Source organism: Podarcis bocagei (assembly GCF_964188305.1).
Source record: "Podarcis bocagei genome assembly, chromosome: 12".
Lineage (NCBI taxonomy): Eukaryota > Metazoa > Chordata > Lepidosauria > Squamata > Lacertidae > Podarcis > Podarcis bocagei.
In genome coordinates this window covers 51,890,408-51,909,675 of record NC_138137.1, presented here as the reverse complement: position 1 = coordinate 51,909,675, position 19,268 = coordinate 51,890,408, and the positions used below count along the sequence as shown (strand labels likewise).

At 46.0% G+C, this 19,268-nt stretch overlaps 2 long non-coding RNA genes across 2 annotated transcripts in view; both read right to left on the bottom strand.

The window, feature by feature from the left end:
- Window positions 1-19,268, bottom strand: part of LOC308569793 — a 113,286-nt gene that overhangs the window by 69,270 nt on the left and 24,748 nt on the right. The window lies entirely within an intron of this gene.
- LOC308569771 lies at window positions 2,206-4,352 on the bottom strand. Its single transcript, XR_014000836.1, has 2 exons — window positions 4,025-4,352; window positions 2,206-2,553 (listed from the first exon to the last, which is right to left on the bottom strand). It is a non-coding gene; the product is annotated as an uncharacterized lncRNA (long non-coding RNA).

Here is a 19,268-nt window from a genome sequence, read left to right as displayed (position 1 = left end):
ATGGCCACAGGGTGGAAGGAGAACACCTTCCTGAACATGACCACGACTGTGGCCAAGAGCCTGAACAGGTCTGAGTGCTGGGTATGCGTGTGAGGTCAAGATTTTGAACACCACCTATGTGGTTCCCCAGCACCATATTTGAAGACTTGACAGGGTCATAGAGGGAGGCCGTGTATCCACAGGAGTGTACATATCCTGGCTCTCTATGATGTTGCACCTATAGGTCCATCAAGCGAAAATGGAGAACCGTGACCGGTCAGCATTTTCGTGATGGAAAGGGGGGAATGGAGGGGTGAAGGTCAGGATGACCAGTTGAGAGCCAGGCCAGAGCTAAACGCAAGCAGCTAAAACTAATTTTCTCTCTCTTGCCTTGCAAACAGCAAGCATGCAAGCTTGTGGGTGCAGCTAGCTTGCCCCTGCAGGAAGTTTGCCAGTTGAGGTTAAGCTATTTCTGAGAAACGACCCCTGACAAAGGCAAGTAGCAGGATGTTTGCTGACCGCCAGGCTCCAGATATAACGCTTAGGTGTGAAGTTGCTAAACCACAAGGACATTTCTTGGAAGCGGGGGGTTCAGGGGCACTTCCTGGAACTAGTAAAGAGGTTAAGTAAGCCAGTAGCGCCACCTAGTGGAATAGGCAACTTGGAACCGAAAGGACACACCAATTTATTAATTGGTTGGGCTTCAATGAATATGCATAAAGGGGAATGTTTGAGGGCTGGGTCAAGGGTTGAACCATTGTTTTGCCTAAGGGGATAAAAACTGTTTGCCCCTGGTGTTCGTGGGCATTTTCTCTCATTTTGGCAGCTGAATGCACCCCTTTGCTTTGCTTGTCTGACAAATAAACCAAAGTCAATAAAACTTTTGTAATTAAAATATTGCTGCCTGGATTTTTTCCATTCTGGTCTGTATTCTGAAGTCTCTAACATTTCTTCAATGACGAGCCCCTGTCGGTGGGATTCCCTCGCGAGGGAGACCTGCCACATCTGTCCTGCAGTAGCTTTTGAAGCATTAAGCAATTATTCCTCTCCTCCCTCGTTTATTTAACAGGATGATTTATCTCATAATGGATCTGGCTGGACTCACTATCAATTCCTTGCAACTTAAATGCAGGATACCTGGGAGATGGCCGTCTAGGAGAGCGCATTTCCTCTCCTACTCACCTGGAAGTAAGTCCCATTGAACTCAATGGTACTTGCTTCTGCATTGATGTGCATAGACTTGCACTATGAATGCATGGAAGTGATTCTAGTCATTTGAATTGAGTTTTTAAATTGTAATTTGAACTCTCTCTCTCTTTTTAACCCGAACTTGCATTCACATATTTTATTGTAATCTGATTTGAGTTTGTTTTATAATGAAAAACAAGGTCTAATTCTTTTTTTTTTTTTAATCGAAGGAATACCTATTTTAAGGACAGTTCCAGCACAGAGTTAACTGACGGGCATCCCCAATATATCTCCCTTATAAGGCAAAATGCGGAGAAGGGGATTTACCAGGAAGAGAGAGACCAGAATATACAGCCTCTGCCTTGTGAGCAGGGCTACACTGAACACAAGGTACCCATTGCTGATTGCTGGAAGGTCGGTGATAGATAGGGACCACTTGTCCCAGGAAGAGATCCCTGCAATCGATTCCTGGAGTTGCAGCAATGAGAAAGCTATAGAGCAAGAGATGGAGTGGCAGGATTTGATTTCTCTTTCAGGGAAAACAAAGTGGTCAAGAGGGCTTGGGAACAGGCTCCCTTGTCGAAAGAGCAGAGAGCGATTTCCTACTTAAAAAGTGATTAATCCAAATGCTCTTCAATTTACAAGGCAGAGATCAATCAATAATTATCCCACTTAATCCCAACACAAATCCTTTAAAAAAAATTTTTTAATTAAAAGCAATCAAGCCCCACAAGATGCGGTCATTTGCCACACAACATTAACCCCTTGGGGTCTGGCACCCAGGCAGCCTCCAGGACTGCAGAGGATTCCTATCTGCAAACTGTTTCCCAAGCCCGCTTCACAGAGCCTCTGAATCGGAAGAGTCGAGAGGGACAGATTCCAGCACTCGTTTTCACAGCCGCCATGGGAAGACTTGCTTGTTATAAATGCCCACCTAAGGCAAAGTGACACGTCTATTAGGCCCTTAATTAGACAAAATCCACAGCTGACATCCCTGTGGCAAAACCGTCTCTGTTAAACAGTCACTTAAAGTATGAATTGGATCGGGCTAACCTTGCTTTAATTAACAAAGCCGTCACTGAGGCGAGGAACGTGCGGGAGACTTAAAATCAACATGCCTGAGTTGAAACGGAATCCCACTCTGTGGTGTTTCAAACTTCTCAGACCTGCAGTACAGTGTTGTTGTTTTTCGGAATCAAAATGAATGAAAATGAAAGGCGCGTTTCTCGTGGAAGAGGCATGGAGCTTACCTCTTGCACCCGAAAAGAGGCATACTTAGAGGTGCTTCTCTATTGCATACGAAGAAGCCAGGAAGTGTCATACCTGGATCATGTTATCTATTGAAGAACAGGAAGAGGCGTTCTGGAAGGAGCTTCTCTATTATACCTGGGGGAAAACCAGGTAGAGGTGTGTCTGGAAGAGCTATGAACACAGAAATGCAGTGGGAGATTTCTGAGAGCAAGTCATTCCACCATGTGTGACTGGGTCATTCCAATGTATCAAATGAGAGCAAATGTTGAGTAATAGAAATTTAATAAATAACCACCAAATGAGAAAAGTGGCTTAGAGCTCTGGGCTAAAGGTGGACTCACTCTGCCATGGCGTTCATTCTTTAATTTTGGACCACCCTACCTAGCAGTGCAGGGACGCGGGTGGCGCTGTGGGTTAAACCACAGAGCCTAGGACTTGCCAATCAGAAGGTTGGCAGTTCGAATCCCCATGACGGGGTGAGCTCCCGTTGCTCAGTCCCTGCTCCTGCCAACCTAGCAGTTCAAAAGCATGTCAAAAGTGCAAGTAGATAAATAGGTACCTCTCTGGCGGGAAGGTAAACGGCTTTTCTGTGCACTGTTCTGGTTCACCAGAAGCGGCTTAGTCATGCTGGCTACATGACTGTCTGCGGACACACGCCGGCTCCCTTGGCCAATAAAGTGAGATGAGCGCCACAACCCCAGAGTCGGTCACGACTGGACCTAATGGTCAGGGGTCCCTTCACCTTTACCTTTTTACCTAGCAGTGCCGAGCAAAAAGGAAGGCCCCAAAGGCTGTGCCAATTGTCCTTCGAATTTGCCTTTCCTTTCCTTCCTCATTGCTGAATGAACCAAGTTTTTGCTTCTTTGTCCCAATTCATGTACACAAGCCCAATTTGTGTGTCTGGGTGTGGCGTTCCCACACTCAACTACAATTCCTTTGCACAAGTGGAGTAACTTCCCATCAATGATGTGAAAGAGAAAGCTCAGAGCTGCTTCACCACAGGTGGAGCTCTCGAGCGGGGGATGCAAGATTTCCTCAACAATTTGCTCTAGGACTTTTCTTATTGGCCTTTTTGCTTCTCCAGGGGGAAAATACCTTTCCGAGCCTCGCCTAGAATGGAAGTGAGGAAAAGTAAGGAGGCCCTCCAGCCGGGACTGTGGATCCCCTGCACTCTCAAATAAATGCATAAATGGAACAGATGCACCTCTGTAGTTCAGCACCAAGAAAAGCTTGATTCTGCAACCTCTATATATTCTGCAACCTGTGCATATTTTGCTTCCTTTGCGTAATTTCTTTCCGCAGTTGGGAGTTACAAGAAGGATGGAGGAGCGAATCTCACCTGAGGAAATGTGCTGATCCAACCACGGTTGTATTGCTTCCCTTGAAATTCCTACAGCGAGACTTTCAGCTCAGATTTTGCTGTAAGTGATGTCGGCATGTCGGCAGTACAGAAGCCCTGACCCTTAACCTCCCCCCCCCCGGGTGTCTGAGAATCACATGCTGCCAAGACCATAGCTGTGCTCTTTTTAAAATAAAAGGAACAGGGAAAAACTAAAGGCAAATTTTTCAGGAGGCTAAATGAAGTGCTTTATACTAAATTCTGTACTTGTGCAGAATCGTGGGTATCCCAGAGAACTGAACAGCATTCTATGTGCGCTTTTATCTCAGAGAGATTCCCCCATGATTTTGATCCTCAAAGAGGCATGCTTCTCTTCCGTTACAGGGATTAGTTTTTCTGCCGACTCACAGAACAACTCCAGAATGTCACAGGGACCTGCCGGCAGCTGCTGCTGCTATCACAGAGGAGATAGGCTGCAAACTCATTAGTCGTCGTTATCGCCATGGCGGTTTCTCAGCGCTCCGGCAAATAAGAGCTACCGTGACAACAACAGGCAGTGTATTTCCCGGCACAGATTCTGGGTGGGTGCAAAGCTCGAGGGAGGGAAAGTGCAGATCTTGGGCAGCAATTACTCATTTGGGAGCAACATGAATGCAGAAGGGAGACGGCAGCAATCTTATGCACGCTGCTAGGATCCTCAGCAGTTTGCACACCTCTCCAGTTCCACTCTGGGCTCTGCTTCTGGAATTCTTACTGTGAAAATCAGTCCCTTACTAGCGCACAGCAACAAAGCACGCCAGGGGCTGGCATCATTTTAAGGCCTGATGGGGCCTGTGCTCCAATAGGGGACTCACTGTCAACTCCTGATGCCTCCTAGCTGTCCTTGCTATTGATGCCTGTTCACTTGCCCTCTCTCAGCTAGCAAGTAAGGAGATGAGCAAGGAGGAGCAGCAGAAAAACTAAGCATTGATCCATGTAGTTCATTATTGCCTACACTGACCGTCCGCGGTTCTCCAAGGAGTCTTTTCCCATCCCTACACAGAGGTCTTCTGAAAGCAAAGCCACTCAGCTACCCTGAGTTTGCCTTCTCCCTTGGGGCAGTGGTACAGACTGAGGAAAAAGTGACAATGGGGTTCCTTTGGAAGCAGGGCAGGTGGGAAGTACACTTAATAAGAATAATAGTCATTAACAACGTAATTGTGTAACTTGTGTAATTTCGCCACAGCAGAAGCTGAACTGCAGCAGAACAGAAACTGCTGCATGCAATGAATACCAGGTGAAATGGGTAAAGATGTCACATGTCCCTAGTCATATCCAATGTTAACAATAGGAAGCCATTGAAATTAACGTGGGTCCATTGATTTCGATGGGTTCACTATGAGTATGACAAATATTGGATGCAACCCTTGTGCAAGGGGGAGCAGGGATTTGCTGCAATGCTGGTGGTCCTCAAATGTGGGTTTCTAAGCCACAGTTAGGGCACGTCAGCAGGCGAATGACCACCTCTTGAGAGGATACATAGAGGAGGAGAAATAGAGACAGAAGAAGAAACTTAAGAGAGAAGAGAACTTCCAGACTATTTAGCTACATGGTGCTTCCAGATGGGTATTTATGGAGGGATTAATCCAGGTTCTCTCTTTTTGGGGAATATCCTGTATGTTAAAAAAACACCTGTCTCCAGCAAACCCCACCCCTTTTTAAAGTTTTAAACTCCCATGAGGAAGCACCCACAGATGTGATGAATTAAAAGTGCCCAAAAAGTTTCCCGTTTTGGAAAATACTCCTGTTTTGTACTAGGTTTGTAGTTTACACTGAAGCTTGCCAGCCAACTCAGGCTTATTTGGGATTCTGAATATTTTAGTACTTTGGGAATGAGATGCACTGTGAAAATAAAAATGTACTAATTTATGCTATACACATGTAAACACACACATACACATAAATGTGTGTCCTTTTGAGTTGCAGGGAAATGAGGTTAATATCTGAACATTTCTCTAATTGCAGATTCCCACCCCCTCCCGGATCCTTTTAAAGTGCCCCATCTGTACTATGTTAGGTCCCTAAACTTGTTTTGATCCCAGCTTCCTTGTGTATCACAGAGCATGTCGATGAAGGGATGATTTGGTGCTCGCTACTGGGTTACTATGGCAACCTTTGCTGAGCAGGTGCCCTCTAATTTTGTTGGATGGGGCTGGTGGGAGTTATAGGCCATGATATCTAGCAGGTGATGACTGTGCTATGGTAAGTAGAAACAGTGGAGGCTTGTCCATTAGGATGAATGGGGCCTGCAGACAGCCGCTGTCTTCCCTTGTTACTTACAACCAGTCCAAGGGATAGCACTGACTGTCACCTTCCTCCTCCTTGGGCTCAGTTTTGCTCTTGTAGAACTCAAGAGATAATCTAGAATTAACCAGTTCTACTGGCCATTGGCTATGGCGCCACCTACTGCCCGGCTCCCTGCCTTCCGCCCTACCAGCCCCAATGGGCACCACCAACCATTGCCTAGGAAGCAGGTCTCCCTACATCCCAGTGTCTCATGAAGAGCGTCAGGAGGGGGGAGCAAACATGCATGAATGGTTGCAGCACAGAATCAGGAACTGGTGAATATTCCAGATAAATAAACCCAGGGGCGTGTGAGCAGCCGTAATTTTGTGTATGTAGCATTGTTTACACACACACACACACACACACACACTTTGTGCTGCACCTACTTTCTCCCAAGGAATAAAGGCCCACTCCATTAGTAGCCAGGAGGCTAATTCTTGAGCAATTCCACCACCACCTCCCCATCAAAGCTCCCATCTTTTTCAGCGCATGAAATATTAGAACAGCTGCTGCCAATTCCACCTCTGAAAAGCAAGAACATGGTGGGGTTTTTTCCTCCTCTCCTCTTTCTCTCTCTCATTGCCAGTGATGATTTAATCCTCTTTGAACTCTTAAACTCCTAAATATCAGATGGTTGCTCTGTGGGGTAAGAGGCTGCATGTTTATTATTGTCTGTTCTTTACAGGCCCTTCTGAAAGGTGAGCCAGAAGTTGGGAAGTGTATCCCAGGGAGCCGCCGAAGAATCGGGGAATGCAAAGCAGACAGCGACTCTGGCCCTCCGACAACGGAAGGGCAATAAAGCACGAGCCGTATCAGGTGTTAAAATGGCAACAATGCCCAAAACATCCTGGGAAAATGCTCCATTGCAGGGGGGCGGGGGAGAGAGAAAGGGGGTATTGCAACACACTTGTTTCTTTACTAAACAAAGTCATGGTAACTCCAACTGCCCAGTAAAGGAGACCCTGGGTAGATCTGCATGAACTTTTGCTGCTTGCCTTGAGATGTGGCTTGTTCTGGGCACATCATGCTCTGAGCACAAAGTGAAATTGGAGCACTTTTTTTCCTTATTTCATCTTTGCATTTCTCTCTTCCTTTTTTGGCAGAGGCAACCCAGCCAGATGGGCAGGGTATAAATATTATTAAATGCAAGCCCCTACACAAAGAGACTTACTTCTTATTTATTATTAGTAACAAATATGTTTCATCATTGTCATCATTTATTCCCCACCTTTCCTCCTAAGGAGTTTAAGGCAGAGTACAAGGGGGGAAATTAAACATCTCCTTCTTCGTCCACAAGGTGCCCAAAAGAGGGACCAGGATGTCCTGCAAGACTTTTGTGTGCACCTGACTTAGCCCATGACTCAGGGAAACCCTGAAAGCTGGGATGGAGACATTTCAGGGAAATGATCAGCCAAAAGCATCAGGCCTCTCAGTGGGGTGACCCCCATCTTGGACCTCTCCCTCTGCTGCAGCCTGACGTAAGGACAAGATAACAGTTGAGGGAGAGGGACAGCCAAAGTCAGCTGAACCGATGGAGTGGCCCTGGTTCTCATCTCTCTCCTTCTCTGCTTCCTTCTTTGGCGATCGCTCGTAGCCAAGTAAGATTGTCTTCCATGAAAATGGTCTTAACAGTGAGTCCGTAAGTGACTGTGGAGGCCGATTCTGGATCCACATGTCCTTCCACAGGGGGGACATACCACGCGCAGCCTCTCCCTGCCAGAGGGGCTGCACGCCGCTAAAGAAGTCAAGAGGCTGCGCAAAAGTCTACAGGAGCCGTGCACCCTTTAAGGAGCGCACAGCTCCTGCGGGCTTTTCTACGAGGAGGGAGAAGGGACTGACTGGCCGCGTCAGTCCCTTCTCACTCCTGGGGAAAAGCCTGCAAGAGCCACGCGGGGCTTTTCCTGCCTGCCTCCCCCTGCATTCGCTCCATAAGACGCACACACATTCCCCCTTACTTTTTAGGAGGGGAAAAGTGTGTCTTATGGAGTGAAAAATATGGTAGGTTTCTGGATGCGAGTTGATCACGGTGAGGGTTTGTCAAACATGCCTTCCTCTTAGCTCTTAGTTTCTCCTTTTCACCCTGAGTTTGTGCTTCTTTAAAGTCCATGATGCCAGTTGGAGTGCTCGCAGACCAGTGTTTCCCAGTTATCAGTGCTTATACTACTTTCTTTTTTTTAGATTTACCTTGTAGTGTGCGCACACTCAGAGGATGACCTCCAAACCATCCTAAATATCTTTGCAGCAGCTTACGGGAAGCTTGACCTATCGCTCAATATCCCAAAAAACCCAAATTGCTGCACCAACAAGCACAAAACAACGCCTCTGCAGTGCCACAAATCCAACTCAACAGTGTAACATTGGGAAATGTAGACCACTTCCCCCTCTCTGCTACATCCTTATGGAATGGCTGCTTCCTAGTGGCGGTGGAGAGCCAAAGGCAGCTAGTCTTTAAGCAGCTCTGATGGAGTGGGCCCTGCTTCCATTCTCTCTCTCTCTCTCTCTCTCTCTCTCTCTCTCTCTCTCTCTCTGTGTGTGTGTGTGTGTGTGTGTGTGTTTCTCTCTCCACCCCCACCACCCCCTCCCACCCCCTACTGCCTGCATTCTCTTGCCTTTTATAATGTAATAATTTGAGCTAGGTTGAACTGAGCCACCCAAGATCAGAATCTCGCAGCTCCCCGACAAAAGATCTCCCAAGAGTTCCCTCTATACATCTGCTTCAGGGACTTTGCAAATCAATGCGAGCTCTAAAAGTACGGTTCCGAGCAATTTTTAAAATATATCTATGGAGAGAGAGGGGGAGATGCAAGATAAAGCCTATTCATAGGTGGAAATGGCTGCCTAGCTTTCCCTTTCATCAGGAGTGTTTCTCAGTAAGCACTCTGCCTGGGCTACTACCTTCAATATATTGATCCCACTGGACAGCCGTTTCCCCACGGTACACTTTGCTCATCGAGACCGAACAGTTCTCTCCAATCTATTTTAAACAATACTTACCTTCGTATATGAATCCCGCCAGCCCATAGCCGTTTACAAAGCCTTTATGGATTTCTGCTGCAGCATCAAAGGCTGCTTAATGTGACTTTATGTGTTTCTCCCCCTGCCCCAAATCCATAAAGCTTTGAACAAGTGTTGCAGTTGTAGCACATTGGGATGAGAAAGCCTGTTTTACTGACTAAGGTTCCGTGTGGGTGGGTTTTGCAGGGTGGGTGTGTCCTGCTCTCAAAGGCAAGGATGCAGTAACCTTCATCCCACTGCCCAAATCAGGTTCACCAGGGCTTCTGTTATGGCCCTGCAAGGTTATTTCCCTCCAGCCCCACGCTATATGACGTCAGATCCAGGGCAAGGCAAAAGATTCCTGCACTGCAGGGGGTTGGTCTAGATGATCATCAGGGTCGCTTCCAGCTCTACAATTCTATGGTTCTAAGTTGGCCTGCTGCAGGTGGGGATTGTCCTCTCTCCTTCCCCCAGAAAAAAAGGCTGGGAGAAGTGAATTGCAGAGGGTTGGGCCAGATGACTCTTCCAACGCTAAGATTCTACAATAAGACGCAAGCTTTGGTGGGAAACACTGGAGTCTCTTTAGAAAGGAAAAGCAAGCAGCTCCTTTTGCAGGCTCGTTCCATACCCAACAAATCAAGAGCAAGACCTCTAGGTAGCCACGGGTTGTGTGGGCCAGCTATTAGCCACAAAAGCAGGCCCTTCCACATGGCTTCAGCCAAGCCTAATAGCTGCGATGATGAATCAGGCTACAGACAGGAGACGCACAGATTAATTAAAATGCTCCTTCTGACACCACCACAATCAGAGACCTTCTGTGTTCTTTCTGATGAAGACACTTGAGCATCTTATCCTGCCTTGGCAGCATTGCAAAAAAATTTAAATGAACTGGCTGCGCTGGAAGGGAAGAGAAAAAGCATCTAAAATGAAGGGTTGTGGGTTTTTTCCAGAACACAGAAGAGGAAGCCAGTCAGATTCCACAGTTCCTAAAACTGGGGTGTGGAACCTCAGGTCCAGGGGCCCAAATGTGGCCCTTGGGGACTTTCTTTCTGGCCCTTGAGACTCTGCCCCAGGCCACAGCCCCTCTGCCAGGCCACACCCCCTGCCCAGCCCTACTTTGCATCCTGTTTGAATGTTTTGGCCTGGTTTGAATGTGCCCTTGGAACTCCAACAATGTCTCCCAGGATACAGGACAGAGAGGGGTGTGTGCAGAAACCTGCTGGCTGCATAAAGGTAAAACCTACATTCCTTTCTCTGCCCACGTCTCCCTCTGGCCCCCAGAAGCTTTCCCAGAAGGGAAAATGGCCCTGAAAAAAGGGTCCCCCGTCCCACTGCTAATGTGACAGGTTCCATGACCCGCAACGTGATACGGCAACTGCTCGCCGCCCGCTACACATCCCCTGTGCAAAGCCAGGAATCTTGCTCCACATAGTTCAGTTTGGCACTCTTGACTGCTGGCCTGCAGCGTACATATAGAATGCACCCTAAGTGGAGCTGATAAGATTCGTGCTCCAGAACGTGTAATACTGAGAATGCTTGCTGCCCTTTTTATCAGCCAACTGAAAAGGGGGAAAAAAACTTTCCAAAGCTTCCAGGCCATCAGCTCCAACACCCTGATGGAGACCAGACGACAGGCGGACATGATACCCAACTGCTCTTGTGCCTCTGGGTGATACCAAAGAGGCTGAGGAAACAAACAAAAAAAGGACTCGCACTCAAATGGCATGTGACAATCGGGTCGTGTAACTTTTTCCCCTCGAAGGGTCGTGGTTGTTATTTTTAAAGCAAGGCTGTAAGTGGAGGAGCAGCATTCGGGAAAGTGAGGGGCTTGTTGAACCCTTTCCCTGCCAGCTATTTGGTGCAATCCCGCTTCTATCTCTCTCCACAGTGAGAAAACAGCAAGTGGAGCCAGTTTTCAGCAAACAGGAGGGAGGGAAAGGGTCAAGTAGCCCCCCCCCCCCCCGCCACCAGACCCTTAACACAAGACTGTGGGAAAGAAGATTGCTTTTCGTTTCAAGAACAGCTGTTTTAAGTTTTACATGTGCTTGATATTCTTCGTTTCGGGGTTTTCAAAAGCAAAAGTAAAGTTTCATCTACATATGTAAACATGAAATAAAATTTCATAAAAGCATTTTTGCATATACAAAAAATACAGTTTAAAGGTTGCTATGTACATCTATTGTCCTGGCCTACTGTTGTATTTTAAGCAGGATGTTAGATTTTATGAGTGAGAATAAAATATAAGGTTCAACATCGCCTTGGAATTTTACACGCCAACAAACAAACAGACTGAATTTTTCAATATATTTGTTTGGTGTGTGTTTTAAGGATAATAAGCATCACAGGAAAAGTACACAGAACTGTTCCCAAAACATTTTCTACGATGGGTGGAAATGTACCTTGCTGGTGTGTGTGTGTGCAGGAATTTGAGCATAAATTTGAGCTGCCCCACTCCCCAGAATTCCTCCTGTCCTTGATCACAGCCTCCACAGCTGCTCTGTATTAAGAAAAACACTAACAGAAAGAATCGCACCAGTGAGGAACCACACAGTTTGAATCTAGAAGGCAAGGCATTTCTTTGGGCCCGCTGACTCCTTGTGGTTGCCAGGAATGCCCCGCTAAGAACCTGCTGGCTGGCTCAGGTTTTTTTTTTTTACTTCCTTTCATCCTCCATGGTCTACACAAGAGCCCCCCCCCAAAAAAAACCCTTGGACATCTTCACTAAACATTGTTACCAAAACACCACTCAAAATTCCTCAGAGATTTCCCCTAAGCAGTGACATCCAAAGTTGTCGTGAAATTTTGATTTAGGTGAAATCTAGAAGCTGACCACAGATCTGGTCAGCTTTCTGACCCACAGAGGGGTGGGGTTTTTGGAGGGGTTGCAAGTCTCAACCTCCCACCAAGGCACACTATGCTGGCCACAGTACAACTCGGTCTCTCTATTGCTAGCCCACATCAGCTCTGCAGTGTGTTCATCCATAAGTGTGGTGTAGTGGTCCACATTCACACCACACATTTAAAGCACTATGATACCAATTTTAAGCAGCCATGGACTTCCGCATGGAATTCTGGGAGCTCTGGTTTGTTATGTTTGCTGAGAGATGTTGGGAGGCCCCTGTTTCCCTCATAGAGCTACAATTCACAGGTTTCCCTGTATTAAACCACTCTGGAAATTGTTGCTCTGTGAGGGGAATAGGGACCTCCTAACAACTCTCAGCACCCTTAACAAACTATCGCTCCCAGAATGCTTTGGGGAAAGCCATGACAACTTAAGATGGTATTCTGGTGCTTTAAATGCATGGTGTGAATGTGGCCATTTTTTACTTTCAAGGAGCGGCTGGGGGACCTGTGGCACTCCGTATCTTCGATCTATTTGTACGCCGCCTTTCCTTAGTGAAAACCATGCTCAAGGCAGCTTACAGCATGGAACAATCTACATCATTGCAAACACAGGAGTCATAAACAATGAATAAAACATGTCAAAATGTACACAACCAAACTGAAAAATGTCCACATAAATCGTAGTATCAAAAAATAAAGATGCAAAAAATATATATCAAAATAACAGCAACAACAAAAACTCCAACAAAAAACCCAAAACAATGTGCCGGCCTAAGAGTCTGTTCAGCATCCTCAACTTTTGTAGGTTGAAAGAGGAAATGCAAGGCAGGGGAGAGCAGATCTTCCAGGACTCACAGACAAGATGGTGTTGGGCCTCCTCAGCGCCCTCAGCTTCTGGAGCTGGAGTCAGCTGGGCTCTCACCAGCCCCACCAGAAAGGCCAATGGACTCAGGGATGGTGGGAACTGGGGCCTATCAATATCTGGAGGGCACTGTGTTGACTACCCGCCCCCTTGTTGCAGCCCCATCTCCAAGTACCTATGGCCTGACAGCTGTGAATTTGACAGCCTTGCTTTCAGCACCTTGTCACCAAATCATTCCTTGCAGAATCACTTCAAGGGCTTATCCCTTCCACTGCGCCTCCATCAGCTTGTTCACACTTGAAGGTCACATAACCTTCTATCCCAGATATCACAAAGCCCTCCTGGAGCAAGATTAGAAGCGGAGCAATCAGGGGAAAGAACTCTCTCCCTCTCTCAGGGTGTTTTTTAAAAAAATAAAATAAAAATCTCTAGCTAAAAAAAAAATAAACAGGACACACACCACTGGTACCACAACATGAGCTTTGTGGCATTGGTGGGGCCTCAAGGTGCACAACAAGAGGGAGGTCATCCCAAGGCAGCCTTCCCCAAGCTCCAGAATACCCCCTAGGTGGCCCACCAGCCAACAAAGTCATAACTGAAACAAGCTCCTCAGCTCAGAATTATTCAACCCTACGCATTACTGGACCAAATTTGAAGTACTGGCCTTAATGTTTAAAAAAATCTGTACAACTTAAGAGCCAGCGTACTTGAAGGAGCGCATAGAAGTCACCCTGACATTAAGCTGCATGTAAATCAATAATTCTGGGGGCAGATTCTATAGATCAACTACGTTCTTTGTGGAAAAGATAGTTCTTTTGCCTGTCCTGAATCTTTCAACACTCAGTTTTATTGGATTGCCCTGGGTTCTATTATTATATGAGGGGGGGGGGAGAGAGAGAGAGAGAGAGAGAAATAACCTTCTCCATGTTCACTTTCTAAGGAGGGAGGCTCCGATAAAACCCTGAGTCTAAAACTGCAGAACTGTTCCCTCTGTCATATTTACCCGATGGCTGGGAAGACCCCCTTTCACACTGTGAAGGCTACAAACTCCCTAGGTGCTTCTCTAGATGCCCAGGCATGCCGGGAATCACAAAGTGGCCAAAACCCCAGTTCATTCTGGAGTTCACCTGCATTTCAGCATCTGCAACCTTACTCTGCCAAACCACAGCACTATCTGTTTCTCTGAACCATGTTTAGAGATAACTGAATCAAGCAATTTTGGTTTGCCTCTGTTTCTCATTTTTGCAATCTTAAGTTTAGCTCTCCATATTTCCGCATCACATTGCAACTTTTCAAGTCCTCATGAAAATTCATCAGCATTTTAGGCTGATTTTCTTCTAATATACATATGTTTGCATGCATTGTTACCTAATAAACTTTTTTTGGTAAACCAATTTCCCATAAAAAAAACCCATTTTTGTGTGTTAACTATTATGTGCATTTTTAGGCACACATCACTCCAGTAGGTTCATTTTCCTATGCATTCCTTGGATAGAGAACTATATTGAAAAATTCAGAGAAATGCAGGTGACAAAGGATGGTCATGCTTTGGTCTGCATATTGTTTCATTCATGACTCATGGAAAACCCAGAAGGACCCATCATGGTAACGTAAGCAGATGATCCGCTCCTGCTTTACATTCCAAACCTCCATTCCGCTGAAAACCTGTTATATATATACATATATTTGAAAAAATACCTACATTTACCTCTGCACTCTTTAAGGCCTACATGATTTGGGAAAGTGTGCACACACTTTTGTGCCAGATTTTGCCTGCAGGTTCTCCTAACCGTAATCAGAGTGCAACGTAACACATCACGCACAGAGGCAAGGCAGGCGAGCGCTGATAGCACAGGCAGAAAGGCATTTAGAGATAAATAGGGATTTGTAAATATTAAATGTGAATCTTAATGGCCTCAAACTCTCTGCCAATGCAGTTTACAAGTCAGAGGGATTGCCACGCAGTAAACAAAGGACTCCATCCAACTCATTTGAAACTGATTTTTATTTTTTTTTACTCTGCTGTGCTTGTAAAAAACCAAAAACAACCCTTTACTACTTAGGTGTCTGGGTAAGGTAAACCTATTTACACTGCAATCCTATGCATGTTTATGCAGAAGTAAGCCCTACTGAGTTCAATGGAATTTGGGCCCAGATAGGTATGTACAGGACGGTAGCTTCAGTCATAGACAGTGGGCACACCAATCTGTTCATAGAACAAAAAATGTAGATTTTCTCAATCGTCAACATGCTGCTTTCAACCTAGATTGAGTCTGGATCCTGCCATCCACAAGGATGAGTGTATTTCACTGATCCGGATGTGAAAATATGCCCCTTGTTTGGTTTTCCTCCCTGCACCTGCCCCAGCTAAATGAAAAAGGAAGTGGCGATTGCAAACTCGGTATATATGCCCACCTGCCACGTCCCTGGGAAGGTGTGGATACATACCCGCACTACTGGGACCACCTACGTCTGTTTCCAAATGGACACACTGCAGGGTAATGCAGAATCATGGTCTTCCAACCCCAGATTGTGTTTTAAGGGTAAAGGTAAAGGGCCCCTGACCATTAAGTCCAGTCGTGACCGACTCTGTGGTTGCGGCGCTCATCTTGCTTTATTGGCCGAGGGAGCCAGCGTAAAGCTTCCGGGTCATGTGGCCAGCATGACTAAGCCGCTTCTGGCAAACCAGAGCAGTGCACGGAAACGCCGTTTACCTTCCCGCCGGAGCGGTACCTATTTATCTACTTACACTTTGATATGCTTTCGAACTGCTAGGTTGGCAGGAACAGAGACCGAGCCACGGGAGCTCACCCGGCCTTCTGATCGGCAAGTCCTAGGCTCTGTGGTTTAACCCACAACAAGCCTAGAGTGAACCAAAAATAAAAATAAATGGAGGGGAGAAGCTTTCTCACCCTCCACTCCGAGCCAGACCATAATTTTCCTTTGGCAGGCAACCCTACCTGTGCACCACCTTCTCCCACAGCAAAACTCTTTAGACCCAGATGAGAGGAACAGGCTCTTCCACCGTCTCAGCTCGAGAAACACCAAGAGGATGTTACTGCCAGTCCAGTGACCCATTATTGGTTTATATAAGAGTCTTGGTTGACGTGCAGGTGGTAGAAACATCTTGCACAAGCTGTGCATCTTCCATAGTTTGCAACTGCAATATGCAGCTGTTGGCCAGAAGTGAATTATGCTGCCCCACCTGGCGCTGTGCTCCCACACTATTTAGGGTTTCTGCTGAGCCACGCTGAACGATATTGGGCACGTAAGACACCCAAGTGGTTAGAATAATTTGTCGACTTCCAGATCATACAGTCGGCATGTCGGGTTGCTTTAGCAACCTCGTTAAGGTCTGGCTGAGTCATGATGATTAGGTCCCAAGGCGCTGAACAAGCTTTCTCAGAAGCAACTAACACCACTACAATCTCCAACAAATCATTACTGCTCTTCAGCCGGGGTGGAAATGACGGCTACCTTCTATGAAATCCTCCACGAATGGTGAACGATTCTGTGTCACAGCCAGAACCTGGCATAATTACCATTATAACATCATCATATCTAGTTGGCCTTATGTGAAAGTAACAGCCAAGGAGAAATTTGACAAGTAATGAGATGATTTCCTGAGCAAATAATTGCACAGGGATCCAAAGCTCTTACGGCTCTCTCATCAAGGATGGAGCGAGAGCAACATCTTAGGCTGAATTCACACATAAATGTGCATGCCTGGATGTTCCGCAGGTGTAAAATGGGCATCATAGATAGGATACTCTGTGTCCTATTTGTGGAAGGGTATTGTAGAACCTGGTACCACCTGATGCATTGCACTTTTCAATGGACGCCATATTCGTCTTCCTCTGTAAGTAGGTATGGGAGAGTAATTCAGTTTAGTTTCGCTTTTAAAGACAAATCTACCTAAGTTGCGCTTCCTGAAACAATGGGTGAACTGAACCACAGGCATGCCTCAAAAATTGAACTTCTCCGAATTTTGAAATGCAGTTCTCCAGTCAAGAAATGTATGCATATACTGGAATTAAGCTTGTAAATTAGTAAAAGTAACACAGAGAAATGCATTATAGTAATGGAAATACAGTGGTACCTCGGGTTACATACACTTCAGGTTACATACACTTCAGGTTACAGACTCCGCTAACCCAGAAATAGTGCTTCAGGTTAAGAACTTTGCTTCAGGATAAGAACAGAAATTGTGCTCCGGAGGCGCAGCGGCAACAGGAGGCTCCATTAGCTAAAGTGATGCTTCAGGTTAGGAACAGTTTCAGGTTAAGAACGGACCTCCGGAACGAATTAATTACTTAACCCGAGGTACCACTGTATTAAGGAAAGTATTTTAAAGCATGCATATTGAGCAAAATTGCACACCCAAATACAAACGTATTAGGAGAAATATATTAGGAGAAATCTGCAGGCGAATTTTCATAAGGATCTAAAAAAAAACAAATTAAGGATTCTTTTAAAAAAATCACAAACTGATGTGGTAATGTGGAGAACTGAACTTAAAATGGGAAAAATGAGGAATCAAAGCTGACAGGTTTGCCCATCCCTGGAAGGTCGAAACCACAGGGGGATAAAATGATGTAAAGTCATGCATGGATCAACCTTTAGATTCTCACAATAATAAGCATGTTGAATTAAGATTCCAGAGTTTACAGCTGCAATCCCAACCCCACTTACCAGGGAGTAAGCCTCATTGAATTCAATAGGATTTACTTCTGAGTAGGCAACGTCAGGATTCTGCTGTAAATAGCTTCATAGAGTTGAAACTGGTATGTGACAGATCGTCTAAAGAAGTTGGGGTTCCATGCCCTGACCCTCCCCCCTTGACCAGCTGAATGAATTAGGGAAATGGAATTTCATATATACAGGCTGAGGAATTCTGCATTTCTTGGCAGGAAATTTGGGCTGCCTTAGTGCAGAATTCTGAAACATTCAGTGGAAACCAAGTACTGTTTACACAGGGCTTAGTTCTCTTTGCACTCAATCTCAACTCGTTTTAACAAAAATCTAGCATCAAGATGTGTTCCAGGATGTGTCTTGTCACCCTGGAGCTTTCCTGTTAGAAGGAGTTTGTGCTTAGCAGCATACCACAACGGGAATCTTCCCTCTATTTGCACAACACGCTGATCACTATGCAAAAAAAACCCACCGCCTTTCATAATACTCAGTTTTGTACCAGTGGCAGGGACGTAAATCCCACCGAAAGCAGGATTCAGAAACCAACCCCTTCCTACCTTTCAAACCTAAAAAACAAAGAAACCTCCATACAGGAAATACTGAGCTTTCTTTTTAAGAAATGGGGCTGGGGGGAGAAGGAGAGAGAGAGATTATGAAGAGGTGGGATGCAAGGGAAATTGTCCTTGAAAGGTTAAAATTTTGCAACGTCAACCCTTCCAGCAAATGCCTTGGTGAGCCGATTTGCTTACAACCTGAGAATTTAAACTCCAGGGTAGAGTCAGACCTCAGGCTCCGTGAAGCTCTGTTTATTCATCATGGCTTTTCAGCAGAATGTTTATTATAATCAAGGAGAAGCCTATGTAGGTCAGAAACACAGAAGCGAGTAACCGCTGCCCTCCCTTACTCTGGAACGAAAAGCAGCTAAGCCTGTGTGTCTTGTTCCAACCTGAACTTTTACGAATCTTGGTTGAGGTGGCCCAACATCAGGGCTCAGCAGGGTCAGGCCAGAGGCTGAACTATTCCGGCATCATGTTCTCACAGCCACCAACCAGAAGCCTAGGGGGAAACTGCAATGAGGGCTCCAGCGAAGCAGCCGCCTCCCCAATCGTGATCCCTAGGAACTGATACAGTGGTACCTTGGGTTAAGTACTTAATTTGTTCCGGAGGTCTGTTCTTAACCTGAAACTGTTCTTAATCTGAAGCACCACTTTAGCTAATGGGGCCTCCTGCTGCCGCCGCGCCGCCAGAGCACGCTTTCTGTTCTTATCCTGAAGCCCTATTTCTGGGTTAGCAGAGTCTGTAACCTGAAGCGTATGTAACCCGAGGTACCACTGTATTCAAAAGCAATTCTAAGCAAGTTGTACCAGTGATCTCATTCATTTCCAAAGTCCCAAATCCCAGAAATCAAGTCCCTCCTCTTCATCTTTTGCACAAGGATGAGACGTTTTTGCAACTTCCCTGGAAAGGAATGTGCAGACACATCATGCAAAGGTCAAAACGCGGTTGGATTATTCTTTGTTTGATTGCATGGCCCAGAGCCAACATTACCATACAGAAGAGTGAATTAATTGCTTCAGGTAACAGCACCCAAAACAGAGTGAAAGAGCTCGGTCAAGAGTGGTGGGGGTGAGTGGCTGAGAGATAGCGGCCAGGTTTTGCCGCAGGCACATGAAGGTTATGTCACTGCCTCTTCCTAGCTAGACTACAGCTCCCATAATTCTTGACCAATAGGAATGGGACCAAAATTCGGTTTGGTTTACATTAAAATGAAAACCTACCTCTCCTTTGCACATC